The 22908-nt window shown below is 41.6% G+C and overlaps 1 protein-coding gene across 2 annotated transcripts in view; it reads right to left on the bottom strand.

Annotated features, from left to right (window-relative positions):
* Positions 1–21315, bottom strand: part of LOC118359609 (transmembrane and coiled-coil domains protein 1-like) — a 108638-nt gene extending 87323 nt beyond the window's left edge. Inside the window, exon 1 of one of the 2 annotated variants that reach the window (XM_052481961.1) lies at positions 21236–21315. The gene's annotated coding sequence lies outside the window, so the exon portion shown is untranslated. Of the gene's footprint in view, positions 1–17981; positions 18130–21235 lie in introns of those variants that run through there. The other variant, XM_052481960.1, reaches the window with a different exon arrangement.
* Between the last annotated feature and the right edge of the window lie 1593 nt (positions 21316–22908).

Genomic DNA, 22908 nt, shown 5'->3' with positions numbered 1-22908 from the left:
TTCACAACAGATACACTGACACAACAGATACACTGACACATTCACAACAGATACACTGACACATTCACAACAGATACACTGACACATTCACAACAGATACACTGACACATTCACAACAGATACACTGACACATTCACAACAGCTACACTGACACATTCACAACAGCCACACTGACACATTCACACAGATACACTGACACATTCACAACAGATACACTGACACATTCACAACAGATACACTGACACATTCACAACAGCCACACTGACACATTCACAACAGATACACTGACACATTCACAACAGATACACTGACACATTCACACAGACACACTGACACATTCACAACAGATACACTGACACAGACACAACAGATACATTCACACAGATACACTGACACATTCACAACAGATACACTGACACATTCACAACAGATACACTGACACATTCACAACAGATACACTGACACATTCACAACAGATACACTGACACATTCACAACAGATACACTGACGCAGACACAACAGATACACTGACACAGACACAGACACAACAGATACACTGACACATTCACAACAGATACACTGACACATTCACAACAGATACACTGACACAGACACAGATACACTGACACATTCACAACAGATACACTGACACAGACACAACAGATACACTGACACAGACACAGACACAACAGATACACTGACACATTCACAACAGATACACTGACACATTCACAACAGATACACAGACACAACAGATACACTGACACATTCACAACAGATACACTGACACAGACACAACAGATACACTGACACATTCACAACAGCCACACTGACACATTCACAACAGATACACTGACGCAGACACAACAGATACACTGACACATTCACAACAGCAACATATTGTGTATTTTTTGTTTTGGAGGAAGAGGTGGAATTTTTATCTGGTCTTCACCGTGGCAACGGACCCCCCGTCTCTCAACACAAAAACCTCAGATTATGTACAATCAAGTCTAAGATACACATATATGCGAGTATGAAAAAATCTTGAGTTTCAGCATTTTCTGATAATTGACGTTACAGAATAAAATAAAAATATTACTTTTTTTCAAGAAATTATAAAACAGTTTGACAAACTTGTTGGTAAGCTTTTAAATGATATTAAACTCAACCGTTAATATTTTCCAGTGATGAAGATATGGACGTCTCATAGTATGGTAGGGTATGCAAAATGGGTCAACTTTGAGCGCCTTTACTGGGACAACATGTGTTGAAGGTTTTGTTCAAATCAAAAAGTGTGCGGTAAAAAGATTGAATTCCAATGGATTTACCCTACTACAGAATCAAATGAAATGTGTCACTCGCCAGATGGACTGTTGAGTGACATGACAGTGCTGTTCTGTTCTATCCTGGTCTGACCCTGACCCTCAGAGCAGGTGCTGCTGGAATCACAGAAAGGGACTTGGTAAACTGGAGGCCACTGCCAACACATGATACATCCACTACGGCACAAAACATTCACATAGGCCTATACGACATTGATGATTAAACAGACAACAGGTGTCAGAGCCTGTGTTGGCAGTGCAGCCATGATGAGTCAGCACATTTCTCAGAATCACTGTGGCCCAGTCAAAAGTGAACCAGCAACGACCACCAGGACATTGGCCCTTCTGGAAGCCCCTGGCACGGACACACACACACACGGGACCTGTGCCCTAACTGCAGGTCAGTCCATTCATTGGCCCTGTCAATCTTCCTGTTGCTGATACCATTGTCTCCGCATGGCCAACTAAATCCAGATGGAGAGATGGAGTCAGCTCAGCCTTGCTTACCAGGCAGACAGGCATGCCATGCCATCTCACTGTAAGCCTGGTTCAAATCAAATAAATTCACTTCAAAAAAGAAACAATGATAAGATCACTGCTGATTATGTAAGTTTGACTTGTCGTCAACCGTTACTCAGACTGTTAACCGTGACAGCCCCGGCTCCATGACCATGATACTGTATGTGGACTCAATGGCTATCTGCATTGACACTTTTAACACTAACTCTTTTGAATCATAACATACACTGCTGCTACTGTTTATTATCTATCCTGTCACTTTATCCCTACCTGTATGAACATATCTACCTCCATTACCTTGTACCGCTGCACATCGACTCGGTACTGGTACACTGTATGTAGTCAAGTTATCATGACTCATTGTCTATTTATTCCTTGTGTTATTATTTTCTTTTTTTTTTACTTGTTGGGAAGGGCCCATAAGTAAGCATTTCACTGTTAGTCTACACCAGTTGTTTATGAAGATATACAATTTGATTGATTTGGCAGCAATATTGTGTCTACTATTTAGAGTGTTCCGTTAATTGAATTAAAATGTCCATCCTAACCCAGTTAGGCTAAGTAGTTCAGCTGTCTTTTGGTTGGTCAATCTGGACCCATAGTTGTTGCACAGAGGCACACATACTGTTGGTCATTGTTGAACCTATAGATTAAATCCAAAGAAATCCCAGTAGCCTTAAACAGACCCATACAGTTCACATGGAACAGGCTGCTCTTTGTTCTGCTTAGAGCAACACAGAGCCCTATCTCTGGCCTTTGTGCCCTGTTTCTTTCACTGACACACACACACACACACACACACACACACACACACACACACACACACACACACACACACACACACACACACACACACACACACACACACACACACACACACACACACACACATCAATAAAAGAGGAATTAGGCCAGAGAGTTCTGGCAGCGATGCTGTTCAGAGAGAGAGACAGGCAGGGAGGGATAGAGTGTGTGTGGGGGTGTGCTCTCTGACTGATAATGGAGCCCATCTCATTCTGCAGCCCCATGACAGCACAGGAAGCATGAACAATCGTTATTGTATCTGTTTATGTTGTCTGTGTGTGTGCGGGGGGAGAAGGTCAGAGAGAGAGCAGGAGATGAAGAGAGAAAACAGAAAATAGAGAGAGCGAGGTAAGAGAAAGGAACCCGTTGAGACCGTCAGTTTTGACACTGAGGGGATGCCTCACACAAGCTGCAGAAAGTGTGATAAGTGTGTGTCTTGTGTGTCTCCGCAGGATTAAAAGCAGCCAATAGACTAGAGAGTGTTCTAGCTACACTGGGTTTAACCTGAGAGATTAGAGATGATACAGTGCCGTCAGAAAGTATCCACACTCCTTGGCTTTTTCCACATTGTGTTGTGTTACAGCCTGAATTTCAAATGAAATGTAGATTTAGTGTCACTGGCCTACTTACACCCAATACCCCTCAATGTCCACAAAGTGGAATTATGTTTTTAGAAATGTTTACAAATTAATTAAAAATGAAAAGCTGAAATGTCTTGAGTCAATAACTATTCAACCCCTTTGTTATGGCAAGCCTAAATAAGTTCAGGAGTAAATAATGTGCTTGACAAGTCACATAATAATTTGCATGGACTCAATAATAGTGTTTAATAGGATTTTTGAATGACTACCTCATCTTTGTAACCAACACATACAATTATCTGTAAGTTCCTTCAGTCGAGCAGTGAATTTCAAAAACAGATTAAACCACTAAGACCAGGGAGGTTTTCCAATGCCTCACAAAGAAGCGCACCTATTGGAGAAAAACAGACAAAAAAAACAGACATTGAATATCCCTCTGAGCATGGTGAAGTTAATAATTTATTAATTACACCCAGTTACTAAAAAGATATAGGCATCCTTTCTAAAACTCAGTTGCCGGAGAGGATGGATCAACAACATTGTAGTTAATACACAATACTAACCTAATTGACAGAGTGAAATTTTCTGAACAGAAAAGAAACATTCTAAAACATAACATCCTGTTTGAAACAAGGCACTAAAGTAACAGTGCAAAAATTTGGCAAAGAAATTAACTTTATGTCCTGAAAACAAATGCAACACATCAATGAGCCCCACCCTTTAGAATTTCAAGCATGGCGGTAACTACAGTTGAAGTCGGAAATGGACATACACCGTAGCCAACTACACTTAGGTCAGTTAGGATCACCACTTTATTTTAAGAATGTGAAATGTCAGAATAATAATAGAGAGAATGACTTATTTCAGCTTTTATTTCTTACATCACATTCCCAGTGGGTCAGAAGTTTACATACACTCAATTACTATTTGGTAGCATTGCCTTTAAATGGTTTAACTTGGGTCAAACATTTTGGGTAGCCTTCCACAAGATTCCCACAATAAATTGGGTAAATGTTGGCCCATTCCTCCTGACAGAACTGGTGTAACTGAGTCAGGTTTGTAGGCCTCCTTGCTCGAACACGCTTTTTCAGTTCTGCGCACACATTTTCAATAGGATTGAGGTCAGAGCTTTATGATGGCCACTCCAATACCTTGACATTGTTGTCCTTAAGCCATTTTGCCACAAATTTGGAAGTATGCTTGGGGTCATTGTCCTATTTGGAAGACCCATTTACGACCAAGCTTCAACTCCCTGACTGATGTCTTATTTTCCACCATAATTTGCAAATAAATTCATAAAAAATCCTACAATGTGATTTTCTGGATTTCTTTCCTCATTTTGTTGAAGTGTACCTAGGATGAAAATTACAGGCCTCTCATCTTTTTAAGTGGGAGAACTTGCACAATTGGTGGCTGACTAAATACTTTTTTGCCCCACTCTATATACGTAAACCAGGCGTGCGGGGAACAAGACAAAACAAATTTAACAATGAAAAATAGAGTGGCGATGGCTAGAAGGCCGGTGGCGTCGACCGCCGAACGCCGCCCGAACAAGGAGAGGAACCGACTTCGGTGGAAGTTGTGACAGGTACTGAGTAAATGTGCGGGGGTACAGAGTAATCGCGGTAATTTGCCTGGTATATAGGTCCTGGATGGCAGGAAGCTTGGCCCCAGTGATGTATTGGGCCGTATGCATTACCCTCTGTAGCACCTTAGGGTCAGATGCCAAGCAGTTTCCATACCAGGTGGTGATGCAACCAGTCAAGATGCTCTCGATTATGCAGCTGTAGAACTTTTTGAGGATCTGGGAACCCATGCCAGATCGTTTCAGTCTCCTGAGGGGGAAAAGGTGTTGTAATGCCCTCTTCACAATTGTCTTGGTGTGTTTGGACCATGATAGTTTGTTGGTGATGTGACCATGATAGTTTGTTGGTGTTGTGAACACGAAGAAACTTCAAACTCTCGACTTGCTCCACTGCAGCCTCATCGATGTAAATAGGGGCCTGTTTTGCCCTCCTTTTCCTGTAGTCCACAATCAACTCCTTTGTCTTGCTCACATTGAGGGAGAGGTTGTTGGCCAGGCAGGTCTTTGCCTGGCAGGTCTTTGACCTCCTCTCTATAGGCTGTCTCATCGTTGTCGGTGATCAGACCTAGCACTGTTGTGTCATCAGCAAACTTAATGATGGTGTTGGAGTCGTACTTGGCCACGCAGCCGTGGGTGAACAGGGAGTACAGGAGGGGACTAAGCACGCACCACTGAGGGGAACTGGTGTTGAGGATCAGCGTGGCGGATGTGTTGTTGCCTACACTTACCACCTGGGGCCGGTCCGTCAGGACGTCCAGGATCCAGTTGCAGAGGGAGGTGTTTAGTCCCAGGGTCCTTAGCTTAGTGATGAGCTTTGTGGGCACCATGGTGTTGAATGCTGAGCTGTAGTCAATGAATAGCATTCTCACATAGGTGTTCCTTTTGTCAAGGTGAGAAAGGGCAGTATGGAGTGCGATTGAGATTGTGTCATTTGTGGATCTGTTGGGGCGGTATGCGAATTGGAGTGGGTCTAGGATTTCAGGGATGATGGTGCTGACGTGAGCCATGACCAGCCTTTCAAAGCACTTCATGGCTACCGATGGGAGTGCTACGGGGAGGTAGTCATTTATGCAGGTTAACTTTGCATTTTTGGGCACAAGGACTATGGTGGTCTGCTTGAAACATGTGGGTATTACAGACTCGGTCAGAGAGAGGTCAGAGAACATGTCAGTGAAGACAGTTGCCAGTTGGTCCGGGCATGCTCTGAGTACACGCCCTGGTAATCCATCTGGCCTCACGGCTTTGTGAATGTTGACCTGTTTAAAGGTCTTACTCACATCGGAACAGCTGATGCTCTCATGCATGCTTCATTGTTGCTCACCTCGAAGCGAGCATAAAAGGCATTTATCTCGTCTGGTAGGCTTGTGTCACTGGGAAGCTCGTGGCTGGGTTTCCCTTTGTAGTTCGTAGTATGCAAGCCCTGCCACATCCTACGAACATCAGAGCCGGTGTAGTAGGATTTAATCTTAGTCCTGTATTGACACTTTGCCTGTTTGATGGTTCGTCTGAGGGCATAGCAGGATTTCTAATAAGCGTCCAGATTAGTGTCCCGCTCCTTGAAAATGGCATCTCTAGCCTATAGCTTGGTGTGGATGTTGCCTGTAAACCATGGCTTCTGGTTGGGATATGTATGTACAGTCACTGTGGGGACGACATCCTCCATGCATTTATTGATGAAGCCGGTGACTGAGGTGGTATACTCCTCAATGCCATTGGATGAATCACGGAACATATTCCAGTCTGTGCTAGCAAAACAGTCCTGTAGCATGCCATCTGTGTCATCGGACCACTTCCGTATTGAGCGAGTCACTGGCACTTCCTGCTTTAGTTTTTTGCTTGTTTGCAGGAATTAGGAGGATAATGTTATGGTCAGATTTGCCAAATGGAGGGCGAGGGAGAGCTTTATATGCGTCTGTAACGGCTCTCTTCTATCTCCTCCTCTGACGAAGAGGTAGAACAAGGATCGGACCAAAATGCAGCGTGATGATGATTCATGATATTTTAATGAAGGAAAACTATACATACAGAAACTACAAAAATAACAAAATGAAATAACGAAAACCGAAACAGCCCTATCTGGTGCAAACACAAAGACAGGAACAATCACCCACGAAACACTCACAGAATATGGCTGCCTAAATATGGCTCCCAATCAGAGACAACGATAATCACCTGACTCTGATTGAGAACCGCCTCAGGCAGCCATAGACTACGTAGACACCCCACAAAACCCCAAGACAAAAAACACACCACAATAACCCATGTCACACCCTGGCCTGACCAAATAAATCAAGAAAACACAAAATACTAAGACCAAGGCGTGACAGCGTCTCTGTGTTTGGAGTAAAGGAGGTATAGAATGTATTTTCCTCTGGCTACACATGTGACATGCTGGTAGAAATGAGGTCAAACGGATTTATGTTTGCCTGCATTAAAGTCCCCGGGCCCCTGGGAGCGCTGCTTCTGGATGAGCATTTTCTTGTTTGCTTATGGCCTTATGCAGCTCATTGAGTGTGGTCTTAGTACCAGCATCGGTTTGTGGTGCTATATAGACAGCTACGATAACATAGATGAGAACTCTCTTGGTTGATAGTGTGGTCTACAGCTTATCATGAGGTACTCTACCTAAGGCGAGCAATACCTCGATAATTCCTTAAAATTAGACATTGTGCACCAGCAGTTATTGATAAATATTTATGGGTATGCTTGTAGGATTGTTTAAACGGAATAGAGATAAATAAGCACAGGCAAAATCCTAGAGGAAAACCTGGCTCAGTCTGTTTCCAACAGACACTGGGAGACAAATTCACGTTTCAGCAGGACAATAACCTAAAACACTGGAGTTGCTTACTAAGACGACATTATGAGGTATTGTGTGTAGATGGGTGAAATCTATTTAATCCATTTTGATTTAAGGATATAACAGAACAAAATGTGGAATAAGTCAAGGGGTATGAATACTTTCTGAAGGCACTGTAGGTGATTTGTGGGGGTTGGGGGTGAATGGGTAGGTAACAGGTATCCTCCTGTAACACCAGGTATGACACCCTATCCTGATATATGAAACCTACAGGGAACCTATACTGCCAAGTCTATAACTTTCCAGGAACAAGACGCACCAGAATACACATGCACACTAACACACATACAATCGCACACGCGCGCACGCACACACACAAACCAACGTATGAGAAAAGAGGTGCAGTAGACAGAGAAATGCCAGAACTTCAGTTATGGGGCGGCAGCGTAGCCTAGTGGCTAGAGCGTTGGACTAGTAACCGGAAGGTTGCGAGTTCAAACCCCCGAGCTGACAAGGTACAAATCTGTCGTTCTGCCCCTGAACAGGCAGTTAACCCACTGTTCCCAGGCCGTCATTGAAAATAAGAATATGTTCTTAACTGACTTGCCTGGTTAAATAAAGGTTAAAAAAATTTTTAAAAATTTAAAAAAATACCTGTGGGCTCGGACACAGCTATGTGGCCTCCCTGAAGAGTTGTCAGGCAGACAGTACATTGTCACTGTTTGAGGATCCACGGTTGGTTTGTATTTGTTCTGGCAGAGTGCATGCCAAACATGTCATAGAGCTCTTAGTTAAACAGTGACATGAGAAAGAAAGAATTGACACCCTGTTAAAAGTTCTTAGGGATAGGCGTTCCGTCAACGGGACAGTTGTATATCAAGCAGCGCCTTGTGTCCAGATCGCAGATTTTAGAGGCTGAAAGCGTCAATTCTTGTTAATATAACTGCACTGTCCAATTTACAGTAGCTATTACCTTCGAAAAAAAGCCATGCTATTGTTTGAGGAGAGCTCCTAACAACAAACACTTTTTTTCACCACAGTAGCTTTGATAAATTCACCTCTGAAGGTGAAATGTGTACTTACATTCTGAAATATTACTCTGATTTATCATCCAAAGGGTCCTAGAGATAACATGAAGTGTCATTTTGTTCGATAAAATCATTTTTCAAATCCTAAAATGGTCCATATAGCATGCACAATCGATTTTGTATTTACACTTGTTCAATTTGCAAAGAAAGGAATCTGTGAAAGTCTAACCCAAAACGTTGTTTCAACCAGTCAAATGACATACGTATGTATTCCTCAGAGATCCTAGAATGTAACCAGACTTCACTATATCATTAGGGGTGCAGTATATCCTAATAGGACACCAAATTTGGTCAGAGAGCGACACCTTCATGGCACGCCAATGATGCGGTATGTCTTCATTTGATCGACTGTATCTTTGTCAAATAAGCTCCAATCGGGATCAAATGAAGCTAGCTAGATAGCCAATGTGCTGGGCGTTACAGGAGAATCTGGTAACCCTGTATATGTCACAAAATGTAGCTGCCAACAGCATGCCTTTTCCTTTTGGACAACACTTGTAAGAATATTCAGAGTTATGAAGTTATGAAAACTGGTTGTTTTGCAAATGTTGAACTTATAATATGGCTACTAAAAAAAGTCAAAGTATACAGATTTGACGATATTCTTGCAGAAAAATGTAATATGAATGCAAATGTCTCCTTCACAATTCGCCCAAATACACCTGACTTCACACTAAATGTCATGTATTTCGCTCATACTTCAAGTTATTAGTCTGAAACTTTGCACGTGCCCTGCTGCAATCTAGTGGACACCATCGGAATTACAACCGGGACCTTTCTCTTGCATTTCAAAGATGGTGTATTTTTCTACCAGATCTATTGTGTTATATTCTCCTACATTCAATTCACATTTCCACAAACTTCAAAGTGTTTCCTTTCAAATGATACCAAGAATATGCATATCCTTACTTCAGGGCCTGAGCCTCAGGCAGTTAGATTTGGGTATGTCATTTTAGGTGAAAATTAGAAAAAAAGGGGGCTATTCCTATTAAAGGGGAACTGCACCGGCTGATTTGACCTTGTTTTTAGGCTTGCTCCTCAATAAATTCTGGTGGCCATGACAGAGCCAAACACGAGTTGGCTTGGGAGTGTGGTTTGATGTGAGTGTTTCTTGGGTGTGTCCTTGCCACCACCAAGACACACCCATGTGTCAGAACCTTTCCCACAGCCATTTCCTCCCACTCTAACACAACAAACTGTTAGGCGTGTGTAGCGGAGGCGAAGTCAGGTGCAAGAGAGCAGAGCGTAGCAAACAGGCGCACTTTAATTCCGTTCCAACAAGCAAGCACATAAAAACATACAAGTGCCAAAACCACGGAATATAACAAAAGTCATGCGCCTGACCAAACCACATTACAATAAACAATTACACAAAGACATGGTGGGAAACAGAGGACTAAATACATGTAGATTGATTGGGAAATTAAAACCAGGTATGTATGGAACAAGACAAAACAAATGGACATATGAGAAATGGAGCGGTGATGGCTAGAAAGCCGGTGACATCGATCGCCGAACGCTTCCTGAACAAGGAGAGGAGCCGACTTCGGCGGAAGTCGTGACACAAACAAACCCTCTAAAGATTGAGTTAAATAACTACAGGCAGATGTATGGTGAGATGCCGGAGGAAGCTTTGAATAGGTTAGTAGCCTACAGAGTAATATGAGAAGAATTAAATTCCTGAATTTATGTAGATTTTCTAAAAATGAGGTTTCCAACTATTTATAGCATTAAAAAATGAAACATATCGCAAGCTACTAATTTTTTTTCTTGCTTGAAAGTTTTGATAACTTTCATTTAGTAACAGGTCCGTGTAGAATAAACACCCTTTACATAATACCATAGAAGCAGTGTTATGCTAATATAACAATGCCGATACAGATATTGTGCCTATCTGTATTTTTCGGATGGTAATGGGGCTACCTTGGCAAACAAGTCAGTATGGCCTTACCTTCCTGTGAGGTGTCTTGTATACAACAGGAATTCCCTGATCCTGGTGCAGAATACACAGGGTTTCTTCCTCCCAATATTGACTGATAACGTTCAATTCCATAATAAAAAAGACAATAAAAAGGTCAAAGTTGTGTTCAATAACATTTTAACGCCGAATGCCAGGTCTCTCTCCATTCAGAGACATCAGTACCAAGCCTAACTGTCAGTCTGGATTTCACCACATCATCTCGCAAGTCTCCATGTGCTGGCTCGATACATGTTGAGTGCCTGATCTCTCTGCATCTAATGCATTTGTGAACACAGTCACTGTTCTATTACAAATGGTAGTTAGGAAACTGGACACCTCGAACAACTGCAACAGTAACCGTCAGCAAATAAAGTAATTACATTGTTACAAGCAGCACAGTTAGTCACTAACGCACTAGATAACATGTTAACAGCCTAACCAGCTCTGCTAGGGCGAGTAAAAATGGCCAGAGTGAGGTGTTCTCTCATTTGTGTCTGGAAGTATTTAGCAAGCTAGCCAACTTTAGCCAGTTAGGTTGGGTGCTTGACTGCCATTGTGAAGAATGCTCAGATCAACCCTACTCCTCGGCCAGAGTGTCCAGTGTCAATAGAGCAGTGGATCTGAATTCACGAACAGACAATCTGACAACACTCTGAATTTACTAACAACCCAGAGCATATTGGAGGTAATTTACGACCGGACCCTTAGTTGTCAATCAAATGTAAATTGGCCTCAATCAAATGTGACTTGTTTCAGGAAACTAGGCGTATGTAGCATGTCACTACTTCAAAGGAGAGGCATTTGAATGTTGGCATTTTCTGCCAAAAATAAATGTTTTCTGGAACATGTAACTTTCATGTGCCTTAATAACAAACTTGTATGCCATCTGTAAATACGAATAAAACTGTTATATTTCAAGCCTAGTTGGTTTAGCCACGGGAAAAGACATGATTGGCTGAGATAATGGGTGGGCTGGACATGCTGAGAGATGAGTTCAGATTGGTCTGCCATGTAGCGAAATTCTGTCTATAACATGAGCTGCTCAGTACACTATGTGTAAACAATCCATTCTACCCCAAACTGCAAAAGAGTTTCTACTGCTCTCCATATATTATTTGTATCTCAGAAAATCATTTGCATTGCTAGTTATAGCCTAATGTTAGCTAGTTAGCTAACATTGAGCTTAGTTAGTTAGCTGTAACTACCTGCAGATTCATGCATGGCTAACTATGACAATCAGTATGGGTTTGGATTATTGCCATGTTCAAAACAACTGGGAACTCTGAAATCTCCCGAATTCCGTCTTCAGTGCATTCAAGACAACTGGAAACCTCTTTCTAGAGCCCCGACTTTCCGAGCTGAAGATCACTGGCATCATGATTTGACCTCACATTTTTTCAAGTTCCCAGTTGTCTTGAAAACACCATTAGGTTAATTGTCTAAACAAAAGACTCCACTTCACCAGATGATTACGGCCATGTATTGTATTTCATGAACATGTGGACATGTCTAGACAATAGTGACCAATCCACTTAGCTAGATGTGGCTGGGGGGTGGTTATAGCATTTATTTCACATGACCCATCAATTTAGACAAGTGTGTCTGGGTAAGAGTCATCTAATAATTATGAAATATTTATACAACATTGATCTGGACACTTTCTATTTTTGACATTCTACGATGCAAACATGCAAGTAATCATTTCATTGAACCGTTTACACCATCTGTATCCTATGAATGTGACAAATACAGTTCGATTTTTACTTGATATAATGTGCGTTTACCAAAGACAAATTAGGATATAGGCCATGGACTATATAAAGTGTATTTTTGCTACTATTTTCACCAATTTTAGTCTTGAAAGCATTGGTTGTTTATTACAGTACCTTACTCACGGTGTTTAGCACATGGCCTCACATGTGGGGTTTAAGAGGGTGTGTGTCACACCCTGACCTTAGTATTCTTTGTTTTCCTTGTTATTGTGGTTAGGTCAGGGTGTGACGTGGGTGATGTATGTGTTTTTTGGCTTGTCTAGGGATTTTGTATGTCTATGGTGCTGTGTCCTTTCGAAGAATGTATACTAACCACGCTGCGTTTTGGTCCTCACCTTCTACTCCATACGACGATCGTCACAGTGTGAACGATGCTGAATGGGTGTAGACAAAGAGCTCTCCAGTCGGTGTACCAAAACATTTTAGGGACATTTTCTCAAAAGTGGTGTTACAAGTTTATCAATTTTCAAAGCAGAATCACTTTCCCATTGTTCCTCAACTGCAGTGTATTATATACAATTTTCTATCTCTGAGTCTTTCCTTTTATCCAATGTAAAAAAAACAATTTCAAATTTCGCTACATAGGACCGGGTTGAGACGGTCGGTCACAAATGTATTTTGGCATTGATCAAATGGGCGGGCAAGCAGGGAAGTTCCAATCCAGTTGTCAAAACGTGGGTTGGGACAAGCATGCATTGGCAGGCAAGCTGCAGAAGAAACAGCAGGCTCCTATTCCCCTGACAGCATGTTAAAATGGTGCCAGTTCCACTTTAAAGGGTAACTACACAAAAATGAATTACTTACATTTTTTCCCCAGATCTCACTAGTGGTCTTCTGATGTGGTTTAAGCATTGTTATATACTTTTTTTTTAAAATGGGTGTTCTATTACAAAAGTGTGACTTTGAAAAACATTTAGACTAAGTTGACAGCCTCATTTATATGTTTCAGTAGTAGGCCTACTATTAGCCTACTTTCAAAGTACAATCTTTGTTTGGCCTGGGATTTATAATTGTAGGTCATTCAGAGTGTATGTCACTGTTTCTCACATCATTTTTCACGCAAGGAACCTTTCCTTCGCCGAGCAGGCTGTTTGGGAAGTTATGGTCAAAGTTAGAGTATAACCACTTCCAGACACCACTACACCACTGCAGTCATGACAAGTGATTTGAGAACAAATTAATTAACTAGCACTAGCTCCCTACATACTTCTTCCTCATAATTCTTGTTTGCCTCATTCATTGTATCCCGACTGCCCCCAGTCCTACCAGTCATTACTATAGCCAACACAGCAAGGGACAAAAATACAAAATAATCATCCAACAGGGTATTCTTTCTGGATATGGAGCTAGGGCTGGAAATGAATGGCATCCCATCGTCCTGGGGACGATAACAAAATATGTCTGGGACGGTTCAAGCAGACTGGGACAGTTCTGGAACGATAAATCCAAAATTCATACAACTAGGCCTACTGTACATCAAAAAATGTCAAAAGCAATGAGGCTAATGCAACAGATCAGAATGCTTAGCTTAAAATGTTGATAAACTATTATACGTTAGACCTAGTTGGTAGCTAGCTACCTAACATCAGCTATGCTAGCGATGATGGTGATAATGATTATTAAAATAAAAGAGTGACTAATCCCATTATATAGATACATAACCAGCAGTCTATCGTCTATCTACCGGTATACAATGAACTCCAACCACCTATTTATTCCACATGATATAAGGTCCTTCGGCAGGGCATGCAAACCATTGTTGTTGGCTGTTCATCCTGCTGGAAGCACTGCATTGCATGGTCAATCCGTATAGGGCTTTTAAGGATGGTGGCGATGAAACAACGGCGCCCCATTCAATGATGGGAAGCGACATGGGCGAAGGGGTGATTTGCTGACATAATTGTAACCCAGGCTTAAATGTACTCGTTGTGACGCACAGATTCCAAACTCCATTTTAGACGAAACTGACTTTATGTCCAAAATTATCCTATTTACACTTTCTAGCCAATTTTGACATTAGTATAAATGCGTCTAACTCATATTGATGCCACATATGCCGTTTTCAAAGGGATTTGTTTTTTTTTTTTGTAGGGGCAGTCGCTCTTTAAAAGACATTACTTACCCTGTTTAGTGCTTGACCTCGAGGACACCTTGACAGTTGAGAGCCATAGCATTTACTTTAAGATAATATATACAGTACCAGTCAAAAGTTTGGACACACCTACTAATTTTTCATAATTTGTACTATTTTCTACATTGTAGAATAATAGGAAGACATCAAAACTATCAAATAACAGATATTGAATCATGTCGTAACCAAAAAAGTGTTCGAAAAAAATCTAAATATGTTTTATATTTATGATTCTTCAAAGTAGCCTCCCTTTGCCTTGATGACTGCTTTGCACACTCTTGGCATTCTTTCAACCAGCTTCACTAGGTAGTGACCCGGAATGCTTTTCCAACAGTGTTGAAGGAGTTCCCACATGTTGTTTGCTTTTCCTTCACTCTGCGGTCCATCTCATCCCAGACCATCTCAATTGGATTGAGGTCAGGTGATTGTGGAGACCAAGTCATCTGATGATGAGTTTTGGAAGAAATATCTTTGTTTCTGGCCATTTTGAGCCTGTAATTGAACCCACTAATGCTGACGCTCCAGATACTCAACTAGTCTAAAGAAGGCCAGTTTTATTGCTTCTTTAAAATCAGCACAACAGTTTTCAGCTGTGCTAACATAATTGCAAAAGGTTTTTTTAATGATCAGTTAGCCTTTTAAAATGATAAACTTGGATTAGCTAACACAAATTGCCAGTGGAACACAGGAGTGATGGTCGTGATAATGGGCCTCTGTACGCCTACGTAGATATTCCATTAAATATCAGCTGTTTCCAGCTACAATAGTAATTTACAACATTAACAATGTGAACACTGTATTTCTGATCTATTTTATTTTAAACGTGCTTTTCTTAAAAGAAAAAACTATGAAATATCTAAGTGACCCCTAACGTTTGAATGGTAGTGTATATAGAGTTGAATTCAGAAGTTTACATACACCTTAGCCAAATACATTTAAACTCAGTTTTTCACAATTCCTGACATTTAATCAGAGTAAAAAGTCCCTGTCTTAGGTCAGTTAGGATCACCACTTTATTTTAAGAATGTGAAATGTGAGAATAATAGTAGAGAGAATTATATATTTCAGCTTTTATTTCTTGCATCACATTCCCAGTGGGTCAGAAGTTTACATACACTCAATTGGTATTTGGTAGAATTACCTTTAAATTGTTAATTTGGGTCAAACATTTCAGGTAGCCTTCCACAAGCTTCCCACAATACGTTGTGTGAATTTTGGCCCATTCCTCCTGACAGAACTGGTGTAACTGAGTCAGGTTTGTAGGCCTCCTTGCTCGCACACGCTTTTTCAGTTCTGCCCACAGGTTTTCTATGGGATTGAGGTCAGGGCTTTGTGATGGCCACTCCAATACCTTGACTTTGTTCTTAGGCCATTTTTCCACAACTTTGGAAGTATGCTTGGGGTCATTGTCCATTTGGCGACCAAGCTTTAACTTCCTTCCTGATGCCTTGAGATGTTGCATCAATATATCCACATAATTTTCCTCCTCATGATGCCATCCATTTTGTGAGGTGCACCAGTCCCTCCTCCAGCAAAGCACCTACACAACATGATGCTGCCACCCCTGTGCTTCACGGTTGGGATGGTATTCTTCGGCTTGCAAGCCCCCCCCTCTTCCCTCCAAACATAACGATGGTCATAATGGCCAAACAGTTCTATTTTTGTTTCTTCAGACCAGAGGACGTTTCTCCAAAAAGTATGATATTTGTTCTTGTGCAGTTGCAAACCGTAGTCTGTTTTTGTTAAGGCGGTTTTGGAGCAGTGGCTTTTTCCTTGCTGAGCGGCCTTTCAGGTTATGTCGATATAGGACTCGTTTAACTGTGGATATAGATACTTTGTACCTGTTTCCTCCAGCATCTTGACAAGGTCCTTTGCTGTTGTACTGGGATTGATTTGCACTTTTTGCACCAAAGTACGTTCATCTCTAGAGACAAAATGCGTCTCCTTCCTGAGCGGTATGATGGCTGTGTGGTCCCATGGTGTTTATACTTGCGTACTATTGTTTGTACAGATGAATGTGGTACCCTCAGACGTTTGGAAATTGCTCCCAAGGATGAACCAGACTTGTGGAGGTCTACAATTGTTTTTCTGAGGTATTGGCTGATTTATTTTAATTTTCCCGGGATGTCAAGCAAAGAGGCACTGAGTTTGAAGGTAGGCCTTGAAATACATCCACAGGTACACCTCCAATTGACTCAAATGATGTTAATTTGCCTATCAGAAGCTTCTAAAGCCATGACATAATTTTCTGGATTTTTCCAAGCTGCTTAAAGGCACAGTCAACTTAATGTATGTGAACTTCTGACCCACTGGAATTGTGATACAGTGAATTTTAAGTTAAATAATCTGTCTGTAAATAATTGTTGGAAAAATTATTTGTGTCATGCACAAAGTAGATGTCCTAACCGACTTGCCAAAACTATAGTTTGTTAACAAGAAATTTGTGGAGTGGTTATATATATATATATATATATATATATACACACAAACCGAGCATAAGCATGGCTGGTTTGCCGGCAATCTTCACAGCCTTGACGGGACTAAAATTAGAGGTGCCAAGCTGCTCTGTGGACTTCAGACAGCGCACCACAGCACTGTGGGAAGGTGTGACAGAGAAACATAGTTATGTTCTGTTCCACCCAGATGAATCCTCTCAGAGACCAGTGGCCACTTCCTCTCCAGCTCAACCAGACAGTGCTGTTCCAGGCCAGGGCCTTTGGCTAGGGAAGTGAATTGTAGTGATCAATTAAGAATATGTGGAAAAAAGTTACCTTCAAAAAATAATAAAGTAATAGGCCTACGTTAGAAAGCGATCTATATCGCCATATTGTTTCTCACGTTCCTGTCACATTAGTGGTCATATTTCGAACTGAAAGAGAAAAAGAATGGCCACACAATAAATCTCATTCAGTCAGCCTTCATTACCTGAACTAAAGATATGAAACCACATAAGCATCCAGAAACCACAAGCCAAAGCCAAGTTCCACAGTGACACCTCAAACAACAACACTACCTCTGCCCACCATCCATAACAACCCAGTCAAAACAGTCTCTTCTCTTCCCCATCCATTCATCACTAACAAAACACTGAAAGTTGTTCCTTTACAAGCATTTCACTGTACCCGCAATGACATCTGATAAATATGTGTATGTGAACAATAACATGTGATTTGATTTGCTTTGAGTCCAACAGCAATCTGTCTACCTGTATGTACTCAAACAATAACTCCCTCTATCACAGTTACTTACCAGTGTCTAATAATACCATAATACATTAATGCCAATGTTAACATTCTTATCCTGTATCTAAACAATTGTGTTGTGTGGGAGGCAGGCTCTGTTTACAAATGCTCCATTCATTTGGCCAGGTAACAGCCTGGGTAAATAAATACAACACTCTGAAGGCGTTTCACACTCACATAAACAGAGGCAGAGTCCATGGTCAGATCACATCATGGGTCCTCAGTCTAATGCGGGCAACCACACAGTAGGCAGAGCATCACAGAAACAGAGAGAGAGCAGCTTCACAGCCTGCTCACAATCACAGCAGCTCCAGACCAGGCAGGCACAACGTGAACAGAGCGGAGGGGAGCGAGGTGGATGGGGAGGGAGGAGGGCTGGCAAGCGTCATCGTGGTGGTCTGACCAGCGGAGTGAGACATGAATGGCTGTGTCTGAAGCGCCCTGAAGGGGAAGAGATGCTCTCAGCCACTTACCAGACAGATACCGGGATACTGTACTTATAATTTCCACCTGCATCTGCTTGTGTGTGTTTGTTTTTGTGTTTTTGTGTATGAGTGTAAATGATAAAGAGAGAGCTAGAGATTGGCAGAAAAAGATTGGTTGAATAAGTGAATTGATCAATACAAAAAAACATTCAGTTAAAATCATCATAGAAGCTTGTTTTCCTACTTTGTAGAGTAGAACCAGAATTTAACACCCATGTCTTCTTGTAAAACATTGGAGGGAAACAAATAGAAATTCAACTGCCAATCCTCAAAATAATTCCACGCTGTTCTCTATCTCTCTAAGAAACAGGCTGGTGATGCCACCCACATACCCACTTGTTTCATGGTTGTGTCCAACTAAAATGAAATTACATTAGCTATTTAACAGACAAAAATACACTCTATGGTGAACAACAATTGGTAGTTGTCATGGGTTGTAGCTCTCTAGGCCATCCATGGTATTCACATAACCGTAGATATACTATGAAGCAGGATGCCCCATTGAGAGCATCCTGTCTGGCTGTATCACCGCCTGGTACGGCAACTGCACCGTCCGCAACTGCAGGGCTCTCCAAAGGGTGGTGAGGTCTGCCCAACGCATCACCGGGGGCACACTGCCTGCCCTCCAGGACATCTACCGCACCCAATGTCACAGGAAGGCCAAGAAGATCATCAAGGACTTCAACCACCTGAGCCATGGCCTGTTCACCCCACTATCATGCAGAAGGCAAGATCAATGCAGGTGTATCAAAGCTGGGATCCATAGACTGAAAAACAGCTTCTATCTCAAGACCATCAGACTGTTTAGATAGCCATCACTAGCCAGGCCTCCACCCTGTAAGCAGCACTGAACTTAGTCACAGTCATTAGCCGGCTACCACCCGGTTACTCAACCCTACAACTTAGAGGCTACTGCCCATACACATAGACAACTGGTCACTTTAGTAATGGAACCCAGGCCACTTTAACACTGTTTTACCCATTTTATATGTATATACTGTATTCTAGTCAAGGCCATCTTATTCAACTATTGCTGTACATAGATTATTCTATCCACATATTCTTCAGATATACTACATATTCTATCCACATACTGTCCATAATGTCTATACATCCCATCACATATATATATACACACACACACACACACACACACACACACACAGTACCAGTCAAAAGTTTGGACACACACGGCATTATTTTCAACTAACTCCGCAACTCCTCCAACTATTGACATTTTTCACAACTGCCACCAGTTTGATGCCAAAACATTGACAGAAAATAAGTACTGATTTAGTAAAATAAATACAAGTGTGTAAAAAGGATATTTCATGCTGAAACCCTCATTCTAAACATCAATCATATTCACTAAGTTGATGGTTTATATTTAGGATAATGTTTTACAGCTTTGTCGTTCTATATACAGTACCGGTCAAAAGTTTGGACACCTACTCATTCAAGGGTTTTTCTTTATTTGCACTATTTTCTACATTGTAGAATAATAGTGAAGACATCAAAACTATGAAATAACCATTATGGAATCATGTAGTATTCCAAAAAGTGTTAAACAAATAAAAATATATTTTATATTTGAGATTCTTCAAAGTAGCCACTCTTTGCCTTGATGACAGCTTTGCACACTCTTGGGATTCTCTCAACCAGCTTCACCTGGAATGCTTTTCCAATTGCTTTTCCTTCACTCTGAGGACTCATTAGACCAACGGACAGATTTCCAAACCATCTCAATTGAGTTGAGTTCAGGTGATTGTGGAGGCCAGGTCATCTGATGCAGAAATCTATCATTCTCCTTCTTGGTCAAATAGCCCTTACACAGCCTGGAGATTTCTGAGGCTGGTACCTCTAATGAACTTATCCTCTGCAGCACAGGTAACTCTGGGTCTTCCTTTCCTGTGGCAGTACTCATGAGAGCCAATTCCATCATAGTGCTTGGCGGTTTTTGCGACTGCACATGAAAAAACTTTCAAAATTATTGACATTTTCTGGATTGACGGACTTTCATGTCTTAAAGTGATGATAGACTGTCGTTTCTCTTTGCTTATTTCAGCTGTTTTTGCAATAATATGGACTTGGTCTTTTAACAAATTGGGCTATCTTTTGTATACCACCCCTACCTTGTCACAACACAACTGATTGGCTCAAACATTAAGAAGGAAAACATATCCACAAATTAACTTTTAACAAGGTACACCTGTTAATTGAAACACATTCCAGGTGACTACCTCATGAAGCTGGTTGAGAGAATGCCAAGAGTGTGCAAAGCTGTCATCAAGGCAAAGGGTGGCTATTTTGAAGCATATCAATTAACAGGTATACCTTGTTAAAAGTGAATTTGTGGAATGTATTTTATTTATTTATTCCTTAGTGCGTTTGAGACAAGACAGCAAATTATCACAGAAATAAAAGATGCTTGCAGTGCTTTTAATATGTTAAGCTACTAACACATTAAAGCAGATATTAGTGTATAAGTTACACTATTGGCCAAACAAATGTCTGTAACATAGCACAGATGGAGATACAAATCTAGGGTTCCTTCGTGATATATGGTAAACAAGCAACTTGCTTCGTTGACATGACAGTGAAACGTTAAAGTAATTGAAGTGTAACAAATTTACAATATCAACATGCGGCTGAATGATAGCCTACGAATGGATTGTACTGATACAATATAAGTGTATAACGTAGCGAGCTAGAATAGTGAGGGACAATCTGCATCACTGAAACAGACAGGTTGACAGAGCTTGAAGTCCTGTTTGATTGTGTCATTATAAAACAAGACTTATGAAACATGGTTTTGCGAAAGAAACAACTGTTTGTTACGTCTAAAAAAGCCGTAGTATTGCACCATAACGATTTCAATAACTGTCACACTATACACATTTACATTACATTTAGTGATGATAACTTTAGCAGTAAATTGACACTTACATGGGAGATGAAAAAAACTGTTAGTCAACACAAGTCCAACCTCAACGCAACCGCACCCCTCCTCTCTGCGCTCTCCCATGCTGACGTAGGAATAATAGGACGTACAGCAGCAGAGGGCGGACTAAACCATTTGGTTCGTTTAGGGGAGCTCACTGCAAAATATCCTCAATTGAATATAGTCTAAACATGCTTCAATAATGTATATATGCTACTCGAGCTATATTGGTAATTGAAACAAATACATTCTTTAGAATATTGTGCAGGATTTGTAACGATTGTATTCATAATCTAATATAAACTTTTTATTCAACTTGATTATTACAGAGGAACTCGATTTTATTGATGTACAGCTTGTGCCTGTTTCCTGGTCATGCCTATTCTAATGTGTAACCTGGTGGCCATAGTCATACTGTGACAGTATGACTATGTACATATCAGTCATAATAAAAACACTTATTGGTTACGCGGAAAGATTGATCTTGACATTTTCTCGATACAGTCCAGCTCAGTGACATGACACACACTGTATCTAAATTTACCATCAAACCTGGAGAGGAGAGGACAGAGAGTTGATAGGCCCTAGGAAAACCTGAGAGAAACCACACACATAAGCAGTGCCCCACAAACGCAGAACCAACCAGAGAACTGAGCCTTGCTGTAACAAGTTATACCAGTCATTTTGGGGAGACATTACATAAGACAGAGTTTGGAGTTTGGCTTATTATTTATCTATTTATCTATCCCCTCTCTATTGACATAGCACCTAGCCAAAGTCTTCACACTCTTCACTCCCAATTGTATATTGCTCTCCTGATTACATTTCCTCTCAGACAGTTTAATTTAAATAAAGTCCAAAGCTCCTGTCTTATAGGCCATCCGTCTTAGTAACTATGGTAATGGGGGATCTATTCCAAACTTCTGTGTTCAGAGTGTCTTGAGTTCCTCAACCCCTTAGTTTCTGGTTGGAGTTGGTTTTTACTGCATTATATCGTGTGAGTGGGCAGGGGACGTGGACCAACAGACCAAAGATAATTTGTTTAAAAATAGGTATGTAGGCTACCCCCCCCACTCACACACACACACACACAGGCTACCTCCCCCCACCCCACACACACACACACACACACAGGCTACCCCCCACACACACACACAGGCTACCCCCCCACACACACAGGCTACCCCCCACACACACACACACAGGCTACCCCCTCACACACACACACAGGCTACCCCCCCCCCACACACACACACAGGCTACCCCCCCCCCCACACACACACACACAGGCTACCCCCCACACACACAGGCTACCCCCCCCACACACACACACACACACACACACACAGGCTACCCCCCCACACACACACACACACAGGCTACCCCTACCCCCCCACACACACACACAGGCTACCCCCCCCCACACACACACACACACAGGCTACCCCCCACACACACACACACACAGGCTACCCCCCACACACACACACACACACACACACACAGGCTACCCCCCCACACTCACACAGGCTACCCCCCCATCTCCCTCTAAGTTTAAGCATCAGCCGATCACTGTACCTATACACAGCCAATCTGTAAATAGCCCACCCAACTGCCTCATCCCCCTATTGTTACTTATCCTCTTTTGCACCCCAGTATCTCTACTTGCACATCATCA

Source organism: Oncorhynchus keta, chromosome 27, assembly GCF_023373465.1.
Source record: "Oncorhynchus keta strain PuntledgeMale-10-30-2019 chromosome 27, Oket_V2, whole genome shotgun sequence".
Lineage (NCBI taxonomy): Eukaryota > Metazoa > Chordata > Actinopteri > Salmoniformes > Salmonidae > Oncorhynchus > Oncorhynchus keta.
This window is presented reverse-complemented; position numbering and strand designations above follow the sequence as displayed.